The sequence below is a fragment of the Vigna umbellata genome, chromosome 4 (genome assembly GCF_029865625.1).
Source record: "Vigna umbellata cultivar VRB3 chromosome 4, Vumbellata_1.0, whole genome shotgun sequence".
In the NCBI taxonomy this organism is placed as follows: domain Eukaryota; kingdom Viridiplantae; phylum Streptophyta; class Magnoliopsida; order Fabales; family Fabaceae; genus Vigna; species Vigna umbellata.
In genome coordinates, this window is record NC_142168.1 from 66,610,395 (window position 1) to 66,634,492 (window position 24,098).

The window sequence follows — 24,098 nt, forward strand, 5'->3', positions numbered from 1 at the left end:
AAAGCTTGAATGGGTTGCCCTTAAAGTTTGGTATTTTAGTCCATACTTTGTTACATTTGGTTCCATTCAAATGATGTTACTTAACATTTTATAATTATGATGATATATTGTAGTGTAATAGACAAATTGGGTCATATGAATGTGGTTACTACGTTATGTTTTGGATGATGACCATCATTCGTGCACATTACACCAGTGGATGGGAAACGATAATATTTAGGTTTTAATTTTATTTTCTCTATAGTTTGGATTTCATATACACTAATTGAAATCATTGTGTTTTATGCAGAGATTTAATAGGACTGCTCCAATTCCAGAGAAGTCAATTCAACTTGTGAGGAAAACACTTGCTAAATATGTAATTCATTTATATAATAGTATGTAGTAGATATTAGGATATAGTAAGTTCTAAATTTATGTTTCTAAGTTTATGTTTCTAGGTTGTTTTATGCTTTTCTACATTATTATTAGTTTAACTTTGTACATTGCATTGATTTAAGCTTGAAACTTGATTTATGATTACATTGGATTGATTTATGCTTCTAAGAAGTTGATTTATGATTCCATTCAATATATTTATGTTTTAATATAATTTTCATTTGAAATATACGTTTCTGCATTATTTTGGACTGTTCTAGCTAGAAAAATATATGCAGGTCTATTTTTGTAGTTGGGAATGTTGAAGAAACAGATCTCATTTAAAAAAAACAAGGATATATGCCTCGATTCACGGCATAACCGAAGTAGAAAGACCCCTCATGGCCTTGGTTATGGTCACACTCGAAGCAGAACGTCTTGCGGATGAGAAAAAAAAAGTCTACTGCCTCGGTTCTAGCTACAACTGAAGCAGTCACTAGTGCATAATTGGCTTTTAACCCCCCATAGACGTCCGTCCACAAAAACTCCAACATAAATAATTGACCGGTGGCATATTCGTAAATAAGTGAAACTCTAGACGTCGTTGTGGGGGGGAGAACGTCTATAATATTATAGACGTCCGTGGGAGGGTCCGGACATCTAAGAGGCTGGAACAATCACCTCTTCAACTCCCCTGTCAGCCCTTAAACGTCTGTGGTGGAGGGGGCCGGACTTCTATAATATTATAGACGTCCGTGGGAGGGTCCCGGACGTCTAAGAGGCTTGAACAATCACCTCTTCAACTCCCCATCAGCCCTTTAAACGTTCGTGGTGGAGGGGCCCGGACGTCCATAATATTATAGACGTCCGTGGGAGGGTCCCGGACGTCTAAGAGGTTGGAACAATCACCTCTTCAACTCCCCTGTCAGCCCCTTAAACGTTCGTGGTGGAGGGGGCCGGACGTCCATAATATTATAGACGTCCGTGGGAGGGTCCCGGACGTCTAAGAGGCTGGAACAATCACCTCTTCAACTCCCCTGTCAGCCCCTTAAACGTTCGTTGGGGATGGGGCCAACGTCTATAATATTATAGACGTCCGACGCCCTAACCAACGGACGTTTAGGGTGCTGACAGGGTGGTTGAAGAATTAATTGTCTTCAGCCCCTTAAACGTCCGTGGTGGAGGGGGTCGGACGTCTATAATATTATAGACGTCCAGCCCCCTCCACCACAGATGTTTAAGGGGCTGATAGGGGGAGTTGAAGCGTTCATTTGTTCAGCCTCTTAAACGTCCGTTATGGGGGGGACGGACATCTATATTATTATAGACGTCTGGGCCCCTTCCACAGACGTCTAAAACCCCCCGCGAATATCAATTTTGAATCCCCAAAGACATTATATTAGTGATGGCCCCAACGTCTATAATATTATAAACGTCGGGGCCCTAGAGTACCGGACGTCTAATAGTATTAATACTAAAACGCGAACCCGCGAGCAATTATGCTCACTGTTCATCGTCTTCCCCGCAAACTCTCTCTACGACATTGCTTTTCGAGGTGCGTTTTCTCTCCTTTGGACCGTTTAAATTTACTTTCAATTCGATTACATTGCCCTATGATGAAATATCTTTGATTTGAACCGATTAAAAATCGTTTTCGGTGCGTTTTGGTGCAGTTTCTTGCGTGTTCTTGGGCGGCTTCTTTGACTATTTTTGGGCTACTTTTCAGGTTAGCTTATTCGTTGATAAAGGTTTTTTGTATGCATGTTATTGGGTTTTGTGTATGCATGTTTTTTACTCTAAGGTATGCATGTGTTATTGGCTTTTAAATATGCATGTATTAGTTGTGTTATTATAATTGTGATATGTTAGTATATAAGTATCAAATCATTGAGTGACACTTAGTTCCCGTTTGAAATTTAACACAAACGATTAATCTTTTAATCGTTTGTGTTAAATTTTGAATTGTCTGATTGGACAGTTTGAGAAAATTAATTTCCATAATTTGAAATAACATGTCAATTGGAGTTTATGGATAAGATTGATAAAATTTTGATTCAGTATTTGTGTTTTTCTCCGGATGCATATTTGATTGTGGTCATCGTTGACTACTCTCATTTTGTGTATTTCGGAGTATCAGACTCAGGATCGGGAAAGACCAGACATGGACAAGGCATCACCCGAGTGGCATATGTGACATTCGGACGCGTGGATGGTCAGAGGAGACATGTTGACATCGACCCCAGATCAGGTCATCCATTAGGGCCAAATGCTGATAGGTTTAGGAGTTATCTGGGTAAGTTAGCAAAAAGTCATGTCTCTATCCTTCATGCATGTTGCGATGACGTCCCAGAGGTTGACAAGAACCTCTTATGGAAAGATATTCAGGTATGTTTATACTTCATGCAATTTGTGATATACTTATCCTTTATGTTTTCTTATCAATAACATGTTTTTTTATTTTAAACAACAACATTATGATATTCCAAACACAATACAAATTAGAAAGAAAGTCTTATCGCATATAGCGATAAGATGGAGAGATTTCAAGACAAGGCTGACACGACTATATGTCTTTGGAGACAGGCAACATGAAAATCCCTGTCAGCAATATACATTCATTGAGGAGGATTAGATGCAGTTTCGTGCATCTAGAGAGTCTGAGGAATGGAAGGTATGTTTCTTAACATCGTCTTTCATTGAGTTTTTATGATTTTACACTTATTTATATACATGGTTTCACAGGGTAAAAGGTTAGCCGCCCAAGAAAGACAAAGGTTAAACGATGCACCCCACTTGTTATCACGAGGTGGTTATGCAAAACTGGAGAAGAAACTTAGAAAGTCTAGAGCGGATGCCTTGAGACTTGAGTCGTCGGACCTAGCACTGCACCTGCTAGGTACGAGTTGTGGAAGGCTGCTCGGACTAAATCTGATGGGAACATGACATCTTCCTCAGCTGCCTTGATCTCACAGAGAATTGTAAGTTCAAATTATAAGCAGTTCTTTGATTGTATATCATAGCATGTCTTCTAAGTACTTGGTTTTTTATGTGCAGGATAAGTTGGTTAAGTAGCAGACTCAGGGCACATTTGCTAGCTAAGGTAGGGACGACATTCTAACAACGGCCATTGGAAGGCTCGAGCACCCAGGACGTGTACGTGGAGTTCCTGGGGCGATTGGTCTTTGTGACTACTTTGGCCCTACACAGAAAACCCCCTCATCAATGAGTTTGGAGACACTGAGGCAAATGGATCTTCAGTGGGAGGAAAGACTCAACCAAAGCATGAGATCAATGGAGCAACGATTCATGGAGCAGCTACAAGAACAAAAAGAAATACAAAGAGCGCTTGAAGAAAAGCTACATTCATGACGCAAGGCAACATGGGGGCCGCTGAAACTCCCACACCACCTCGTGTCAGCACTAGAGGATCATGCTCTGCTGTAGACCCCACTCAGTATAGCGGTCAATATGAGTTGTTGGTTGATGGGGATCCCCCACGCATTGTGGCTGTCGGACGAGTGCTTGAGGGAGGGCAGACTATTCATGGTGTTGCCATATTACCCCAGCACGTGCGTGTGACGATTGACGAGGTTCGGGATCCCCAAGCTCAGGTGCCTGTACCCACTCCAGAAATTAACTTTGTGGGGGAGGCCGTAGGATCATTTATTGCCTAGCCTAGAGCATTAATAATGTCACACATCGCAACTCCATAGGTAGAATGTCTTTTTCCTTAGTTCTTCTATGTTTATTCTTCAAATATTTGTTGATAACTCTTTGACATAAATTCTTATCTTCAGTTCACACGTTCTCAGAAGCAGCCAATTCATGATACAGTCATACATGAAGATGATGAGATGGCTGAAGCGGAGGATGATCCTCTATCAAAGCTAATGACAAAATTACCCAGATTGAAGAAAGCATCATTAGAACTATACTGGGATTTGAGAGTATTTGGTCTTCCCCCACATGTTCCAGTTTATATCACATTCTCTGATGCATTGGAGGTGATTGGGGGAGACAGGATGTTGAATATTTCCATCATTCAATTGTGGTGCATGTAAGATAGTCAATTTGGTCTTTCATATTACTTTCATTTAGATTGTTATAGTTTCTAACAACTTAACTTTGTTGTTTTACGTACATGGACACAATCGTTGTAAACCAAGGTCGGTCTTCCATGTACGGATTTGTTGAACCTCAGACCATTCATCGTCTGGTAACACACTTCAAAACAGACAACATTATTTGCAAATATGGATGGATGAGTCAAAAAGAGACGTATACCTTGTGCTTCAAGGTAAGTGTTTCTCCAAAAATGACTTTGAATTTGATGTTCACCTTCAACTTTTATGATAAATATAGTCATATTAATTATACTTTGTGTTTTCAATTTGTACAGAGTTATTGGTAAATCTCGTGGTCAATTGGTTCAAATTTGTATCCCAAGGTTGTAAGTCATTTATAGTTCTAATTCATTTTCTATGTTATTGAATGATCTAAATTCTTAACTATTTAGTTTGTCATTTTAGTGTAACCAGCAGCTTTGTTGGATTAAGACCATTATTCGAGCTGTCTCGAGCTGTCATTACATATGACTGGAATGAGGTAATGATGTATACCTTGATTACATTACAAATCAAATTCATCTTCAAACATATATGAAACCATAATGAATCTTTCTTGAATTTTGCAGTGCTTCAAGAGTACATCTCCTATACCAGAGGACACAATTAGGCAGATAAGGCAGGAGTGGACCGCTTATCTTCGGCAAAGATGGAGTTAGGAATAGTTTTATTTCTTGTTGAACATTGCTTAGTTTTAGTTTAAGTTTAATCTTGATAGTTTTGGTAGTGGATTATTTTTTACATTAAGTACAACTTTCTTTATATGAAATGCATATATACAGTATACTATATTGTTCTTGGACAATTTTCTGCTTTTCAGGTGTGATTTTATTGCAAAAATAAATTAATTTTTTTAAAACAAACACCCAGTAGACGTCTGTTAGTGCACTATCGGACGTCTGTAGACGTCTGCCAGTGCACAAAACCATTCAGGCATATGGTCGTCGGGGGATACACCTGGACGTCTGTGTAGACGTCAGGGGGAGGAGGCGCCGGACGTTTGTGGAGACGTCCGAGGAAGAGGCGTCGGACGTCTACAGAGGCGTCAGGGCTTACACATCGGACGTCTATATACACGTCCGATGTTGACCCCCCGACGTCTGAGTAACGTCACCCACAAAGACGTCGGGGGTAGGTCGGACGTCAAAAGGCCAAAAGAACGGACGTCTAAAGCCCTTTCTACACTAGTGAGTAGAGTGTGACATACTGCCTTGGTTCAAGGGAACCGAGGCATAAAGTCCTACGAAGAAAAAAATTAAAAAAACCAAAAACTTTACTGCTTCGGGTAAGGCTGAACCGAGACCAAATCCTTCATTTTATGCCTCGGTTCTTAACCGAGGCCAAAAGTATTAGACTTTTTGCCTCGCCTGAATATGCCTCGGTTCAAAACCCGCTGTCTATAGGAAAAAATAACCGCTGTCGTTTCCCCTGAATGTACTAGTGTAACAACGATTTTCCAGCTTATATACCCCATTATTAGTTTATTAGTATAGAAAAAAAGTGGTGAAGAGTGGTGAAATAACAAAACATATAAACAAGTATAACAAGAACAAGGAACGAACGTAAATGCAAAAGAACATGGATTAAAAGAAAGCTTAAAGGAAAGAAGGAACAAAATGAAAGATTGAGAGGATGAAACACTTACACGGATGCAAAAAACAAAAGGCACACTTAGAGAGAGAGGCTCCTCACAAAATTAGGACACTCTCGAAGGACACTCAAGGAGGGCAAACTCGCGCTCCCTCTTGAAACTCAAGTGTCGCTCAACATGGAGGAATACTCTATTTATAGCCAAACATTTTCCTGTAGCAACAGTTTCGGTTGTTGCTACCAGTTGTGTCACAGTGTCGGTTATTTAAAAAAAGTAATAATAATAATATAAGTATACTTGAGGAGTATGGGAAATTATTGGATAAATTTCTTATGTATGGTATTTTGATTTGTGAAAGGGCTAGATGTTTGTTATATTTTTTTTAAAAAAAAATGCTCTGGTATTTGTATGTAGAGTAATTAGTATAAATTGAATTGACTAGTATCATATGTAGAGTAATTAGTATAAATTGAATTGACTAGGTAAACCATAAAGGAAGTTAACAGTGATATACAGTACATCTGATATATATAACTCATAGTATGACTTATGTGAATAATTATTTGAAGAATCAAAATATATTACCATAATCATTATGTACTAACACTTAACTATTAGAAGTTGTAATTGACTTGAAACTAAATAAATAAATTAATATATATAATATACATATATATATATATATATATATATATATATATATACACACACATATATATATATATATATACATATATATCGTACTATCATATATTTTTCTAGAAGTATAGAATTTTTGAGGTCGAAAATTTTTTGTTGTTGGGGAGAATGTAAGACCCATGAAAAACATTTACCTTAATAGTAACAATTTTATTACTAGTAGTCATAAATTTCTTTGTGAATGAAAAATATAATAAGTTTATAAAATATGAAAAGCTAAATAAGAAATTTTGGTAGCTTAAATGGTAGAAAATTGTGGGAATTTCAAGAACATGGGTTCAAACTCTTTTCAACCTTTTTTCTAAAAAAAAATTAAAAAAATATTAAATATTGATAATATTGATAGTGGATAAAGCACTCAGATTTTTAGTTGCAAGAAGAGTAGAGGCTCTGGAGGGTTTTCAGGGATTGTTGTTTTGAATCTGTAAATAAGAAATTTTTTGCAATAAAACAATTTAAAATAAAGGAGGTTAGAAACTCCCACAAAATAATAGCTAGTAATAGAGGAAGGTTTTACCCTACGCTGGAAAACCTAAGCAAATTGAATGTGATACCAAGGTCGCAGAAAACCCCTACAGTTAGGTTGTAGCAACTCAAACTACGGCAGTTTGAAAAACCTTCAGAAATTACTTTATGGAGGATAAAAATTCCTTCAAATCGAAAAAAAAAACCTCCACTAAATAATTTTCTTTTTTAGTGGCAAGGTGGTTCGTGGTTCTACTGGTTGGTGTTGGACTCACGATAATGATGTAATTTGATGCATCACAATGATGGAGGAACAAAGTTACTCTAACGGTGATTCCAATGGTAGTTGAGAACGTGGTTCGATGACAGCATAAAATACTTTCATTGTACACGATAATCACGTATACAACAATTCAACAACTCATATAAACACCGTCAACGAGGACCATCTATCGTTAACCATTTAAATTCATATATATCTCACTTCAAATTAAAATTAAAGCAGATGATATGAACTTTTTGCCACCGTTTGATTTATTATACGAGATAGATTAGAACTAAAGTAATATAATAAGTTGTTATTACATTTGCTTTTTGCTATGGTATGAAGTTTACTTTGAGTGAAAAAAAGGTGAATTAGTTAGATTGAAGATATACAAAATCTTATATATTGAGATTTTACTTCCGATCCAGTGGGTCACAATTGAGTCTGCTTGCATTACATATTCTTCATTACAGTACACGAATTTCTTAATATAATTATACTAAATAAATAGTGTCACATATAAGTAATATAAACATTTGAGTATCCACAACCTTAAGTCATATCAAACATGTTGAAGTATTGTTTGAAGATCAAATTAATATTACATTCATAACTGAAATCACACTTTCAGACTTTTTCTTCTTCTTAATTTCATGATAATTACTATGCAATGTAGTATTACATTGAAAAGTTAAAATGACAGGTATATTTACAAATTATCAATAAATGTTTCTCTTATTCTCCTCCTTTCCATCATATAGCTCGGCAATTTCCCAGAGAAGCGTCGAACCAATTAACAGTGTGCAAAATAATCTTTGTTTTGTTGCATGAACAGCTTCATCTATGAGAGTGGAGCTCTCAAGAAAATAAGAGGAGAATTAAGTGAAGTCCATGTAGACTCCTCCTCCTCCTCATTATGATGTCCCAAAAGACAATGCTGTAATCATAATAAAGGTTTTTGTTTAAAAATTCAATTAGTTTCAATTCAAAGATTAACTAAATAAAACACAACAATCAAAAAAACACTACCTTTGGTATACTTCCTTGATTTGATTTTCAGATAATCTGATCACTCTTTAAAAATTTTATGTGTCCTTCTTCCTCCTCTTCATCTTTCACAACCAAACCTATTCTTTTTCTCATTGATTAAAGTTCAATGCCTTCAACGAGAAAACTCTACGAATCGCTGCCTTATATAGATGAAAAAAATATGAATAGTTCAATCAAAGAGGATTAATATTAAATTTTTTTTGCAACATTCGTTTTAAATAGATTTAAAATAGGAAAAAGTAATTAATATATGCATTTAGTTATTAGATAATGTCATTAATGTAATAAATTAATGAATATAAAATATCATTAAATATACTACATCAAATTAATACATATATTAATGTAACATTTTTAATCAATTCATATACACAAAAATATCAATATATATATATATATATATATATATATATATATATAACTATTGTTTTCTTTTTCTATTTCAATTTGTTTTTGTCATCCTTTAGACTTTGTTCACTTGAATGGATTGTGAGGAAAGTAATTGAGGGAATTGAAGGATTTGAAGGTAAACTTTTTTATTGTTTATTTGAGTGAATTTGGAGGTAAGTGAGAGTGAATTTGGAAGTAAAGTTTCTGAGAATTAGTGTAGGATTTGATTGATATGACAGATTAAAAAAATTTACTTCCAAATCTATAGTGAATTTCTGTGCTAATATTATATGTTGTTGTTTGAAATCTGTAAATAAGAAATTTGTTAAAAACTAGTTGAGGAACACTTTGGCTAAGGAAAGACTTGGTACTTAAGTTGTCCATTGTAACGCACCTCTCTTTCCTTGAAGTCTACTCGACAAGTTTTTAACTTAAATCCTATTGAACTGATTATGTACTGTTAAATTATTGTGCAATATATCTTGTTGGAATGGAAATTTCTGATGAATTCATGTTATTGTGGTAGATATGGAATTATGAATTATAATTGTGATGGTAGGATAGAGGAATCTTAAAAACCGGAGTTGGTACATCCCTGATCATAGAGCAGCCCTGGTCTATGTGTCGATTTTGGACATAGTGTTGAGGAGTAACCTTGTGGATGGTATGGCGAGCAGGAGGTCCTGGTCTATGTGTCAGTTTTGGACATAGTGTTGAGGACTAACCTTGTGGATGATATTGAGTATTTTCGAAGTGTATTTGTAAGAAGAATTAGAAGTCATCACAAGTGCATAACCTCTCGTGACCGCTCATCAACATATCATTGGAGTAAGTGTCTATTGGGTATTGTGGAAATGAGTGTCTATTGGGTATTGTGGTATGGGTGTCTCTTAGTAATTGTGGTATTGTGGTATGAGTATCTATGATGCGATTGTTGTATGATGGGATGAGTATCTATGATGCGATTGTTGTATGATGGTATGAGTATCTATGATGCGATTGTTGTGTGATGGTATGAGTATCTATGATGCGATTGTTGTATGATGGTATGAGGGTGTCTGACATAATTATTATATGAGGTTTGTTGAGTGTATCAAAGTAATGGATGAATATCTATGATGTAATTGTTGTATGATGGTATGAGGGTGTCTGACATAATTATTATATGAGGTTTCTTGAGTGTATCAAAGTAATGGTTGAATATCTATGATGTGATTGTTGTATGATGGTATGAGGGTGTCTAACATAATTATTATATGAGGTTTGTTGAGTGTAGCAAAGTAATGGATGAATATCTATGATGTGATTGTTGTATGATGGTATGAGGGTATCTGACATAATTATTATATGAGGTTTGTTGAGTGTATCGAAGTAATTATGCATGTTTTATAAATGATTGGTTGCATGTTAGCTCACCCTACTTGTTTGTGTTTGGTTTTGTGTATGTGCGATGATCGTATAATTCGTTATACGGGAGCAGATGGAGGAATGTCGTCTGATTCGGTGCCAATGAAGAAAGAGATAGAAAAATTCGAGTTATATTTATGAGTTTATAATTGAAATCTGAGTTTAAAACATATATACAATATATCAATTATGAATTATCAGAGATTTTGGGATGTTACATGATTGCGTAATAATTATTATAATTCATTCACTTTTATTCAATTATTATTTGGTACTATAATTTAAAATTTATACAATTATCATTTATTTTTAAATAATTGAAATTAAATATATTTTTTAAATATTAAATATTTGATAATATAACTTTTTATAATTTGTATTATATTCACCATAATTAATATTATATTCAAAACTGAAAGCACACTTTCAAACTTTTTCTTCTTACATGATAATTACTATGAAATATGTAGTATTATATTGAAAAGTTAAAATCACATATTTATTTTCAAATCATCAATAGATGCTTCTGATATTCTATTTTAATCCTTTCCATCATCCTGCAATTTTCTTTGAATTCGCATTTCATCTAAAAGATACAAAAACTCCTTCTGTGACATTCTCGTGATATATATATTCTTTAAACAAAAATCTGTGTTGAGCCTCGTAAGTGCTCAAAATATTCTCTCTTTTCTTGTGCATCTTCAGCTACTATTCATACGTGAACAGCTTCTATAAAGCACTATCTGCCACTTAACATGCCAAATGGAACAGCTTAGAATACTCACGCTGACAACTTTGTCAGCAGAATTGTTGCCTTCCCTAAACATTTAAGTAAATCCAAAAGAGTATGTACATAATTCTGTCTGAACATTATCTTCATCTATCTGAAATCGTATGTAATTCAAATAAAGATTTGTGTTAAAAGAATAGAATGAATTTGAAGACAAAGATTAGACTATCTCAATTAATATATGTTCATTTTGACATGTTTTATGAAGATAATCTCCATTTACAATTTTTCTTTTTCCTTTTTTGAGAGAAAAACTTGTGAGATAGTACTGAATAGAAAAGGTGTGGATATAATTAATCAAATGGTTTTACACACAATACCTTTGGTATACTTCCTTGATTTGATTTTGACATAATCTCATCACTCTTTCGAAACTTTATATCTCCATCTTCCTCGTCTTCATCTTTGTGCATGTTGCTGGCCATTTCTCTAAACTCTAGACATTAGCGACAGTAAAAAAATATTTTTGTCAATAGTTAAAGTTTGACTACTTCAATGAGAAAACTCTACTAGTCTCCTCTTTATATAGATCAAGAAAAAAGAGATGAGTACCCTTTATATAGATCAAGAAAAAAGAGATGAGTAGTTGACAGAGCGTTAATTTTAACTTTTTTGAGTAACTTGTTAGGACTTTAAGGCGAGTTGTTAGAAGTTCATATTGAATAAAAATAAGTAAATGACTAACATAAGTATCATTGTTTTAATGTTTTCTGTTAGAACTGATGTCGTGATCTCTTATATGAATTTATACACGACTTATTGATATTGTATTTCCTAGATTCTTCTCATAAGAAACTCACATAGTAATATTAGAGTCAATGATTTATCTGATTATGGTTTGGAAGAATATAATATAAAGTAGTAGAAGAATCCTAAAGTTTAAGGATATCTTATGTCGAAAGTTTTTCGTTTCATGAAAGTGTGTTTCGTTGTAAAATGGTTGTACAATGGAATAATAACCAATAGGATACTTATGTTTGAGAGAGAGGAGTTCTAATATAATAAGGAAGAGATTGTTAAAAGTTCAATGAATTAAAGATAAACTTAAATAAATTGACTAATATATAAGTAAAAAACCATTTACTCATTACTTTAATATAAGTTTTGAGTTACAAGCGGTGTCATGATAACTCGTGTCATGATATGTGTTATATGGACTTATTCAAAACTCTTAGTGTCTTCCGTTACAAGTCCTAATATAATTTTTGTTTTAAATATGTATTTAAAATAAGAAAAGTAATTAATATATACATTTAATTATTAAATCTTGTCATTAATGTAATACATTGATTAATAAATTAATGTAGCGTTATATTATTTTTTTAATATCATTAAACATATCACACGAAATCAATACACATATTAATGTAACATAATAAACTTAATTTATTTATTCATCTGTGTAAAATATTAATACATGTCTTACTTTTAATGTATATATTAAATAAAATGAATAAATTGACTAATATATAAGTAAAAGATTATAAATTCATTGTTTTAATATAAGTTTTGAGTTACAAGTGCTATAATGTTATATATACATTTAACATATAATTTTTTTAAAATATGTATTTAAAATAAGAAAAGTAATATATATATATATATATATATATATATATATATAATTGTTAAATCTTGTCATTAATGTAATACATTGATTAATAAATTAATGTAGGCGTTATATTATTTATGTAATATCATTAAACATATCACATGAAATCAATACATATATCAATGTACCATAAATAAACTGAATTTATTTATCCATCTGTGTAAAATATTAATACATGCCTTATTTTAACGTATATATAATTTTGCAACTTTTTCTTAACATGTAATATTACCTACTCTCATACCGACTATTATCATAAAATAAAACATATCACAAAATCATATAAACACTTAGTTAATATTACACAATATAACGTGTGTATTTTTCAGCACTTCATATCTGAATATATATTTGAGCTATTAGCAATCAAGAGACTATCCTTTCCTTAACGAGTTTTTTTATCATGTTATGGTTAGAGTTGTAAAAACTTCCTTTTACGAGGTTTCGTCGAATGGGGTAAAAAAGATGCATCAGTTTTCAAAACCCTCTCTTTTTAGGTTGGAATCAAGCATAAGATGAATTATAATCTTATTACAAAACTTTAATTAATTCTGAAAAATAATATAATTATATACTCATATAAAATTATATTTTTATTAGATATGTTTGATCGACATGATTTTTTCAATAAAAAGCTTTTGTGGTCTTATGAGTGTTTTTGTCCGAGTCCATATGTGAGTGACAAATTGACATGTCTATTAGTGATATTACAACAGTAATATAAAATATAACGTATACATCTATATTAATGGCATTATTTATTAGTTAAATGAATACATTAATTGCTTTTCGTTATTTTATATCTTTTGAAACGAAAATTACTGTAAAAATTAATATTAAACCTCATTCAATGAACTGCTTATCTCCTCTTTTTTTTTTTCATCTATAAATAAAGCGGGACTCATTGAGTTTCAGAACAAAGTTATCGAATTTTAATCAGTAACAAAATAATAGTTTTAGTTGTCTCTGAATATTTAGAGTTTAGAGAAATGGGCAGCGGCGTGCAGAATGACGAAGACGAGGAAGGCGGTAACATAAACTTTACAAAGAGTGATGAGATTATCTCAAAATCAAATCAAGGAAGTATACCAAAGGTACTCTTTATATATGCGTTTCATTTATTAGATCCACGCCTTTTTTTTCATTCCTGGGTTTTATTTAGTTATTCAAATTAAAAAAACTATTTGCATTTTTTTAGTACTTTTTCACAATTTTTTTTCGTAAATTGATCTAATCTTTGGCGTCAAACTCATTAATTATAAGCCTTTTTTCTTCTGAATTTCAGTTTTCTGTCCTGGCATGTAAGAAGAGATGAAGAAGTTCTTTTCATTTTCTTGACCTATACATTCAATTTTGTTTTTCAAATTTTTTTTCTTTGTTTTTTATTTTTCGTTAAGATTATTACATTAAACGTGAAACTTAATCTTTGAATTGAAACTAATTCTATTTTCCTAACACAAACATTTATTTGAATTACAGCATTTGTCGTTTGGGACATCATAAAGAGACGAGAGGAGTTTACAGCAGACTTGACTTAATGGTCTCAGGTATACTATTAATTTTTTTATTACTCATGGCCAAGATGTTGTTAGGATTGCCTGCTATTTTTTATGCTAATCATGACAAACTTCTTCCAAGTTTAATTCACCATCTTTTGTTTGTGTATGTATTTTTCTGCTTTTTGGAGAATATTTATAAACACTAAGAATAATAATATTAATATCATGCAGGTTGGAGAATATTTATGGTCAAATTATACAATCATGGTCTTCTAGATGCTCAAACCATTTATAAATGACTGTAAGAGGTTTTTGGCAATGTGTACTAATAGGTGGATGAAAACAATGACAGCGAAAGAAGAATATCATTTATGGGAATCTTCAGCAAAGATTAAAAGCAATGGAAGCAGTAAAGTCTACTTATGGTCAAATTATACAATCATGTCTTCTAGATGCTCAAACCATTTATAAATGACTGTAATAAGAGGTTTTTGCCAATGTGTACTAATAGAGGATGAAAACAATTGACAACTAAATAAGAATATCTTTTATGGGAATATTAACAAAGATTAAAAGCAATGGAAGCAGTAAAGTTTATACGGACAATTACTTGTTGGACATATTGTTGGAATCAAATTACAAGGAAGGACTGGAAGCAAATGGAGAACTATTGGCCTCATGTTAAACTTTTATATCAGTTAGGAATTTTGTTTAGATCATCAACATTAACTTATATGTTTTTAATTGGTTTGATAGTTTTCTATCATGCTAGAATTTTAGAATTTTTTAGTCAATATTACAATATTATTTAAATATTATGTATTTTTTTTTATATTTACATTGTAATTGTCAATAAATATGTTATTTTTAATCATCAATAAAATTAATTTTGAATAATTTTTGTGTATTTTATAATTTTATATATTTTATTTATTTTTATTATAAAAAAAATTTCATTAAATTAAGAAATTATGAATGTAGATGGGTAATTAAAAATAAAGGAGGTTTCAACTTCTACAAAATAATAGTCACTAACATGTGGAATTTTAAAAGATATCTAAAAATTATAAATAATTGTTTTTTTATAATACATGCCTTATTTTAATGTTATATAATTTTGCAACTTTTATAGTAACATGTAATTTTCAACTACTACCATAAAGTAAAAATATCACAAAATCATATAAACACTTAATTAATATTAAACAATAGATCATTAAGAAAATATAATTTAATATAGATACAATATACACTAGTAAAAAATCGGGTTTTTACAGCGCACGTTATGCCACGGTTCAACGAAAACCGCAGCATAATGGTGCGCGGTGGCAGTTTTGTAAATAAAACGAACCTATATGCCGCGGTTCTACTGGGAACCGCGGCATATACCCCAGTCAACCATTGCCTTTGACGCCACGTATGAATAAAAAATTAAATAACAGAGTATATGCCGCGGTTCTCTGCACAACCGCGGCATATACCCTGCCAATTTATTGCAGGTGCTGACTGGGGAGACAGTTGTGTTGAACACGTTTCAGGGGTATATGCCGCGGTTCTCTTGGGAACCGCGGCATATTCTCCTATATGAAATTAATTTAATGTTTATTTGAAATATTTCGAGGTTTATGCCTCGGTTGCCCGCTGAACCGCGGCATATAGTTTGAAAATAATTTCAAAAATGTCATTTCTGATAATTTTTTAAATTAGTATATGCGCGGTTGGGGGTTAAACCGCGGCATATAACCCTTTTATACCGCGGTTAAGTAGGAACCGTGGTAGATTCCCCCGTTCAGAGTTAAAAACAAAACTTGGAACAGTGCATCGTCTTCCTCGCGCGTTCTCTCTGTTTTCGCGTTTCTTCTTCCTCCGAACCACCCTTCATCTCAGATTTTGCGTTTTTAACCGTTTAAACTCAAAATTGTTCGGTCATTATTCGTTTTTGACGATAAAAACGAGTTTTAGCCGTTCAAAATCGTGATTTCCTGGCGTTTTTCACCCTCTCCGCCGCCGTTGTGTTGCGTTTTTCACCCTCTCCGCCGCCGTTCCTCTTCCAGGTATTTATGTCCATTTGCATTTTTAACGTGATTTCTTCATTAATTTTTGCATAATGCTATAGTTTTGGTAATGTATGAAGTTTCTATAGTTTTGTATAATTTTGCTTTAATTTTGATATGCATGAAATTGTTATAGTTTTGGTAATGTATGGTATGGTTTTTGCTATAGTTTTGGTAATGTGTGTTGTAGTTCTTGTATTATTTATAAACCTTAAAATATTATTTATGTAATATTTAGGAATATGGATCGAAATTGGATTAATTTACCACGTATTAGTGCTGAGTACGAGAGAGGTGTAGAGGAATTTATACAATTTGCGCAACGTAATGAGGGGAGAACTGATGATGAAGTGAAGTTTAGATGTCCTTGTGTGAACTGTTTGAATGGGAGAAAGTTGAACGCAACTCAAATTAGAGAACATCTTATATGTGATGGTTTTCTAAGATGCTATACAACATGGATCTGGCACGGCGAAGAAATGGATTTTCCCACTGACTCTCAAAGTGTAAATGTTACTGATTCCACCATGGAAGAAGATCGACCGGATGAAGACAAATTGGAGGACATGATCCGCGATGTTGGAGCAGAAAATTTTGCCAAAGCTCATGTGTATGAGACGATGTCGACTGATGCAGAAACACCTTTGTATGTCGGTTCAACTAAGTTCACACGTTTGTCAGCGGTGTTAAGGCTCATGAATTTGAAGGCGAGCAATGGATGGACTGATAAGAGTTTTACAGAACTGTTGACGTTGTTGAATGAAATGTTGCCAGATGGAAATACACTGCCCACTCGTAATTATGATGCGAAGAAAATTCTTTGTCCAATGGGTATGGAGTATAAAAGGATACATGCTTGTCCCAATGACTGCATTTTGTATAGGAAAGAGTTTGAATTTTTGACAAAGTGTCCAAAATGTGGCTTATCACGATACAAGTCAAAAAACAATAGTGAAGATAATGGTCAGATAGAAAAAAATGGATCTGCTTTGAAAGTAGTTTGGTACCTTCCAATAGTGCCCAGACTTAAGCGTTTGTTTGCGAATCCCAAAGATGCTAAAAATCTTAGATGGCATGCAGATGAGAGAAAAATTGACGGGCTGCTTCGTCATCCAGCTGATTCAAAGCAATGGAAAAATATTGATCGACAATTCCCCGAATTTGGTAAAGAGTGTAGAAATCTTAGGCTTGGTTTAGCCACTGATGGAATGAACCCATTTGGTAATCTGAGTACCAATCACAGTTGTTGGCCAGTTATATTGATAATTTACAACTTATCTCCTGCATTGTGCATGAAGAGGAAGTACATGATGTTATCTATGATGATATCTGGTCCAAAGCAGCCTGGAAATGACATAGATGTTTATCTAAGCCCACTAGTTGAAGACTTGAAGGTTTTGTGGGTTGACGGGGTTGAAATATTTGATGCATTCGCTTCAGAGACTTTTATGATGCGTGCAATGTTATTTTGCACCATTAATGACTTTCCTGCTTATGGTAATTTGTCAGGATACAGTGTCAAGGGTCATAAAGCGTGTCCTATATGTGAAGAAAACACTGCAGCTCATCAATTGAAACATGGAAGAAAGACGGTGTATCTGCGTCATCGGAGATTTCTAAAACGTAATCATCCATATCGAAGGTTAAAAAAAGCATTCAATGGAGATCAAGAGAGGGACGAAGCACCAAATCCACTTACTGGCCTTGAAGTTCTTCAAAAAGTTAATAAAATACATCATGTATTTGGGAAAACATCGAAGAAGTCATCTGTAACGACCCCTTGGAAGAAGAAATCAATATTCTTTGATCTTCCATATTGGTCAAAGTTAGATGTTCGACATTGCATAGATGTGATGCATGTAGAAAAGAATGTGTGTGATAGCTTGATTGGTACATTACTCAACATTCAGGGAAAGACAAAAGATGGAGTGAATGCTCGTTTGGATTTGGTTGACATGAATATCCGAGAAGAGTTGGCACCGAAGGAGATTGGTAAACGTACTTATTTGCCCCCTGCATGTTACACAATGTCTAGACAAGAGAAGATAAGTTTTTGTGTATGTTTAAAGAGTATCAAAGTACCACAAGGATACTCTTCAAATATGAAGAGTTTAGTGTCAATGCAGGACTTAAAGCTTGTTGGCATGAAGTCTCACGATTGTCACGTCTTAATGCAACAGTTGTTACCGGTGGCTATTCGTGGAATTTTGCCCAAAAATGTTAGGCACACCATAAACAGGTTGTGTTCATTTTTCTCGTCAATATGTAGTAAAGCCATCCATCCTACAAAGTTAGATGAACTTCAAGGCGAGATTGTTATCATCTTGTGTCAACTAGAGATGTTTTTCCCTCCATCTTTTTTTGACATCATGGTACATTTACTTGTTCATTTGGTTAGAGAAATCAAGTTGTGCGGACCGGTATACTTAAGATGGATGTATCCTATTGAGCGTTATATGAAGATTTTGAAAGGGTACGTTAAAAATCCATATCATCCTGAAGGTTCGATGATTGAAAGGTATATTGCTGAAGAAAGTATCGAGTTTTGTTCAGATTACATGACATCAACGAATCCAATAGGAGTTCCTCGCACAGCATGGTTGAATAAATTTTCTACAAGTAAAAGCATCCGAGGTGTCAATGTGGTGACAAAAGATCGCGAAGAATTGTTGCAAGCGCATCTTTATATATTGAACAACACAGATGAGGTGATCCCTTTTTTGGAAGCACACAAAGCCATTGTTAAGAATAAAAATCCAAGACAATCAGAGAAATGGCAATTGATGGAGCATAACAAAACATTTATGTCTTGGTTCAAATCTGAAATTGACAAAGAGCCACATTCTTCTGAAACTTTATTGTGGCTTGCAAATGGTTTGAAGTTTGATGTCGTGTGTTGTACAGGTTATGAAGTCAATAATTGCACATTCTATACGAAGACTTTGGATGATAAAAGCACAGTACAAAATAGTGGAGTCAGTTTAGAAGCTGAGTCACTTCAATTTTCCACATCAAAAGATCAATCTCCTGTACTTGGATCAATGAGATATTATGGTATAATAGAAGAGATATGGGAGGTTGATTACACCAAGTTTTCCGTTCCATTGTTCAAGTGTAAGTGGTTTGACAATAAGAGTGGTGTGAAAATAGATGACTCGGGTATGACACTGGTTGATTTTCGCAAGGTGGGTTATCGAGACGAACCGTTTATCATGGTACATCAACCATCTCAAGTTTTTTATGTCAAAGATCCTTCGTCTGACCATTGGTATGTTGCTCTTCAAGGCAAAAAACAAATTGAAGTTAACGAAGACAATCTAATTAATATTGATATTGCTGACAACCATTCATTTCAAACTACAACAAAGTTGGATGACCAATCTGTAGTTGACGATGATGTACATGCAATTCGGTCAGATCATGATGAGGGAATATACATATGATGAATCCATATCTTTATGTATGAATTTTCAATTTGGATACTATTACATGTTTTGTTAATTTATATGATATTACATAAGTCTTGAAAGAAAATTTAATGTTGTTATTTATTTTGACAGATATATGGCTGATCATCCACATTCTTCAGGGGATGAGGCTCCCCCACCCAGATCCACTAGAGGACCCACTAGGATGAAACAACTATTAATCAGGAAAAATAGTGGTGAAAGAACTCCGGTGAATGTGAATGTCACCACGGGTGTGGCAACTGGCCCCTATGCAGATGACTTCCGATCATACCTTGGAGTAGTGGCACGTGATAAGATTAGCATTCTCATTCCATCTTTTGATCATGTGTCCGAGGGTGATCGGAACATTATTTGGCAAGATATATTGGTAAGTTAGTTAATAGCATTTGAATTATAATTTGTTTATATTGATAATTTTGTACTAATACAACTTTATTATGTTTTTTTCAGATGACATTTGACATTCCAAATGTCCCAACACTTAGAAATAAGTGTTTGTCAACTGTTGCAGAAAATTTCAGAAACTTTAAAAGCAAGTTGACATCAAGGTACATCTTTGGACACCTTAAACATAAAACTCCATGTAATGCATATAAGTCCATTGATGAGGAGACTTGGCGGGTTTTTAAAGAGAGTCGGATGTCAGAGGAATGGCAGGTTAGTGTAGTTCATATTATTCAATTCCTCATTAACAAATATATATCATATGAACTCATTAATTAATGTGTATGTGACAGGCAATTAGAAGCAAAGCACAAGGAACAAGTGCTAAGAACAAAAACCCCCACCTATTATCTCGTGGTGGGTATAGGAAGCTTGAGGAGAAAATCCTCAAGCAAAAGGCAGATGCTATACCACCATCTCAGAGTGGTAGCCCTCCTCAGCCTCCTTCTCCACCGTCTAGACATGAGAAATGGAAGTTGGCCCGTATGCGACCATCGGGCACCTACTCTTCCGACACTGCACGAGAGATTTCTGAAAAAATTGTAAGTTATCACTGTTCCTAAAATAATAAATATTGTCATTATACATACTACATTAAACTATTTAAAGAATAATGGTGTTTTGTAATGTTACAGGACGCCTTGGTTGAGCAGAGCTCCCAAGGCCAATTCACTCCAGAGGGTCGCCAGGATATTCTTGCTGCTGCAATTGGACGACCTGAGCACCCTGGACGTGTACGTGCTGCAGGTCCTGGAGTAGGCATTACGGATTATTTTGGGAGCTCTTCTCGTCAGCCTTCATATTCGTACAGCGATACACAAAGGATGACAGAAGAGATCACAAAAAAGGTCCGACAAGACCTTATGCAGGAGATCAGGGCCGAGGTGAGGGCTGAATTCCAGATGCTCTACCAGGAGCAGTTTCAGAGCATGCGCCCGATGCAGTCTCCTATAGAGGAACATGTGGTCCCTCCCCCTCCCACAGGTAAACTTAATAAACATTTATGTGCAATTATTTCTATCTCTTGTATAATCTAACATTTACTCTGACAGGGAGAAGCGCCAAAGGAAGTTGTTCCGCATCAGCCATCCCAGAGGATGACATGGACGATGGTAGTCCATGTCTGCTATACATTTTAGAAGAAGATGAGATGGTGCTGGTAGCTCGTGGAACAGAGTTTAGGTCAGCGACTGTATGTCATGGTATGCAACTATTAGAGGATGAGGTGAAGGTCTCAGTGGATGAAATGATCATGCCAGATGCCTCGGTTCCACTGTCCACGGAAGAGATTTTCACTGTGGAACAAGCATATAAGTCGTTTATCACTTGGCCTAAATTTTTCGTTAAACCAGTTTCTGACCCCTCGGTATGAAATTCTTCTTTACACTTCTCAATTTTAAAGGTTTTTGATGTCAAAACTTATCTTATCTTTTCATGTAACAACAGACGCAGGAACAACAGAAGATTCCTCTATCTGAGGATGACCCTCTTTCTTCATTGCATCTACTTGCTGACATCCTTGATGATAAGCCTTTGGAGGTTCAGTATGATGCTAATGTATTTGGGCATGGCTCTGAGGTCCCAATATACCTTAATAGCCAAGATGTCCGTGAGCTTGCGTCGGGAACACAAGAGTTGAATATTTCAATTATTCAACTATGGACGATGTAAGTCTATGACCAATTATTTATATATAAAATTGATTTATATATCAAGTATCCTTATATCAAAGTTAATTTTTGATTTCAGGTATATGTCTGGGGTCACTAATAAGTTGGGGCGTTCTGATGATTATGGATTCATTGATCCCCAAGACATTCATGAATCAAATGATTTTGATCATATCAACATGAGAATGATAAGCAGTTTTCGAAGGGGCAAGAAAATATACTTTTTGCCTTATATATCCGGGTAAGTGAACTTTGTTAACATAATAATGTTCCATATGTGATTTTAATATTTAATAGTTACGTTATTATGAATTTCAGGCGCCATTGGCAACTTCTTGTTATGTCTGTGCAAGACAACTATGCTTTGTGGTTCTGCTCATTGCACAGGCCTCCTCCCACACAACTCAGACAAGCAATTGATTGGTAAGAACCTCAATGTTTGGACTTTCTTTGTTATATAACTGAATGCTAAAACATTTTTTTATATACAGTTCTATTCCAGCAAGTATGATGATGGACGGGAGATCAATTGTTAAGAGTAGAAAGATTGCTTGGATTTCTCTCCAGGTTTGACATATGCTAAAGTCATACTTTGTTATAATTGTTTTATAACAAATGTTATTCACTAACTATTATCAACTGTGATGATATATTGTAGTGTAACAGACAAAATGGGTCATATGAGTGTGGATACTATGTAATGTATTGGATGACCCATATTGTTCGTTCTCACATCACAAGAAGCTGGGAAACGGTAATATTTAACTTTAACAAATTTTGATTTTTTAACAAATGTTGAATTCATATACACTAATTAAAATGAATTGTCTTTTGCAGAGATTCAAGACTACTACACCAGTTCCTGAGAAGTCACTACTATTCATTAGGAACGCTGCTGCGAAGTATATAGTTAGATTATACAATAGCTCTTAGATTTAGATTTAAACAATGCATTTGATTAGATAGAATTTTCTTAGACTCTCTACTTTATTTGATGTTGAAATACATTTGAACATGTGTTTGTTATGTTGAAATTGAATTTCTGTAAATGTTTTTATATGCAGGTCTGTTTTTGTGGTAGTGGATATCACAAAAACAGACCTGCAATTTTAAAAAACTGCAGGGGAATATGCCGCGGTTCTAACCACAACCGCGGCATATAGTGCTTCGTTTTTTTTTTAAAAACGAGACGTATGGCCGCGGTTTTGACACTAACCGCGACATACTCGTCGGCCTATATGCCGCGGTTGAACCGCGGCATATAGTGCATTTTTTAATTTTTTTTTAATTTTTTTTTTAAAAAAAAATGAATTTAGGCAGCGGTTCCCTAGACAACCGCGGCATATTCCGCAGCCTATATACCGCGGTTCGAACCGCGGCATAAAGTGTCTAACTTACTACCGCGGCTGAATATGCCGCGGTTCAAGAACCGCGACGTATAGTGAAAATCAACCGCGGTAAAAGCCCCTCGCTGCACTAGTGATATCATTCCCAATTGCATATCAGTAATTAATATTTTGTGATATATTCAATGTCTTCTAAAAGGCTAATATTTACATGTTTTATCAAATACTATCGTCTAGGTGCAAAACTTAACTAAGTGGTCTTAGGATAGTTGTTTTCAAAAGACTAACATCTATGTTTTTCACCACTACATATCTTAATACACTAGTGTAGAAAAGATTTTAGACGTCTATTATTTTGGAATTTTTACGTCTGATCCCAACCCGACGTCTTTATGGGTGACGTTGATGAGACATCGGTTTGCACTGTCAGATGTCTAAATAGACATCTGACACTATAGATCAGATGTCTAAAGCGTTGCCGTATTTGATTGGATCTTTCTCCGCTTAATGCCTCTCGAGTTGCATTCATTGTGATTCGACTTTACAACTTTAATATTTTAGTTGAAGAGAATAAATTGTACGTTTTTTGTATTGGATGGTTTTGAAAACGTAGTAGAGGGTATTGGAGGAGTGGAAAATACAAGAAATCGCCGCCCAAGAACGCCGCCTAAGGACATGAGCAAAACTGCACCAAAACTCAACGAAAACAAATTTTAATCGGTTCAAATGAAAGATAATTCATCAAAGAGTAATGTAATCGAAGTAAAACTAATTTTAAACGGTGCAAATGAAAGAAAATGCACCTGAAAAACATAGAACGTGGTGAGAAAACGTGAGGAAGATGATGAATATTAAGTGCGTGTAA

The 24,098-nt window shown here is 34.3% G+C and overlaps 1 long non-coding RNA gene across 1 annotated transcript; it reads left to right on the forward strand.

The window, feature by feature from the left end:
* Positions 1-13,686: 13,686 nt before the first annotated feature.
* On the forward strand, positions 13,687-14,954 carry LOC148201004 (uncharacterized). Its single transcript, XR_015785800.1, has 3 exons — positions 13,687-13,844; positions 14,230-14,297; positions 14,481-14,954. It is a non-coding gene; the product is annotated as an uncharacterized LOC148201004 (long non-coding RNA).
* The last annotated feature ends 9,144 nt before the right edge of the window (positions 14,955-24,098 follow it).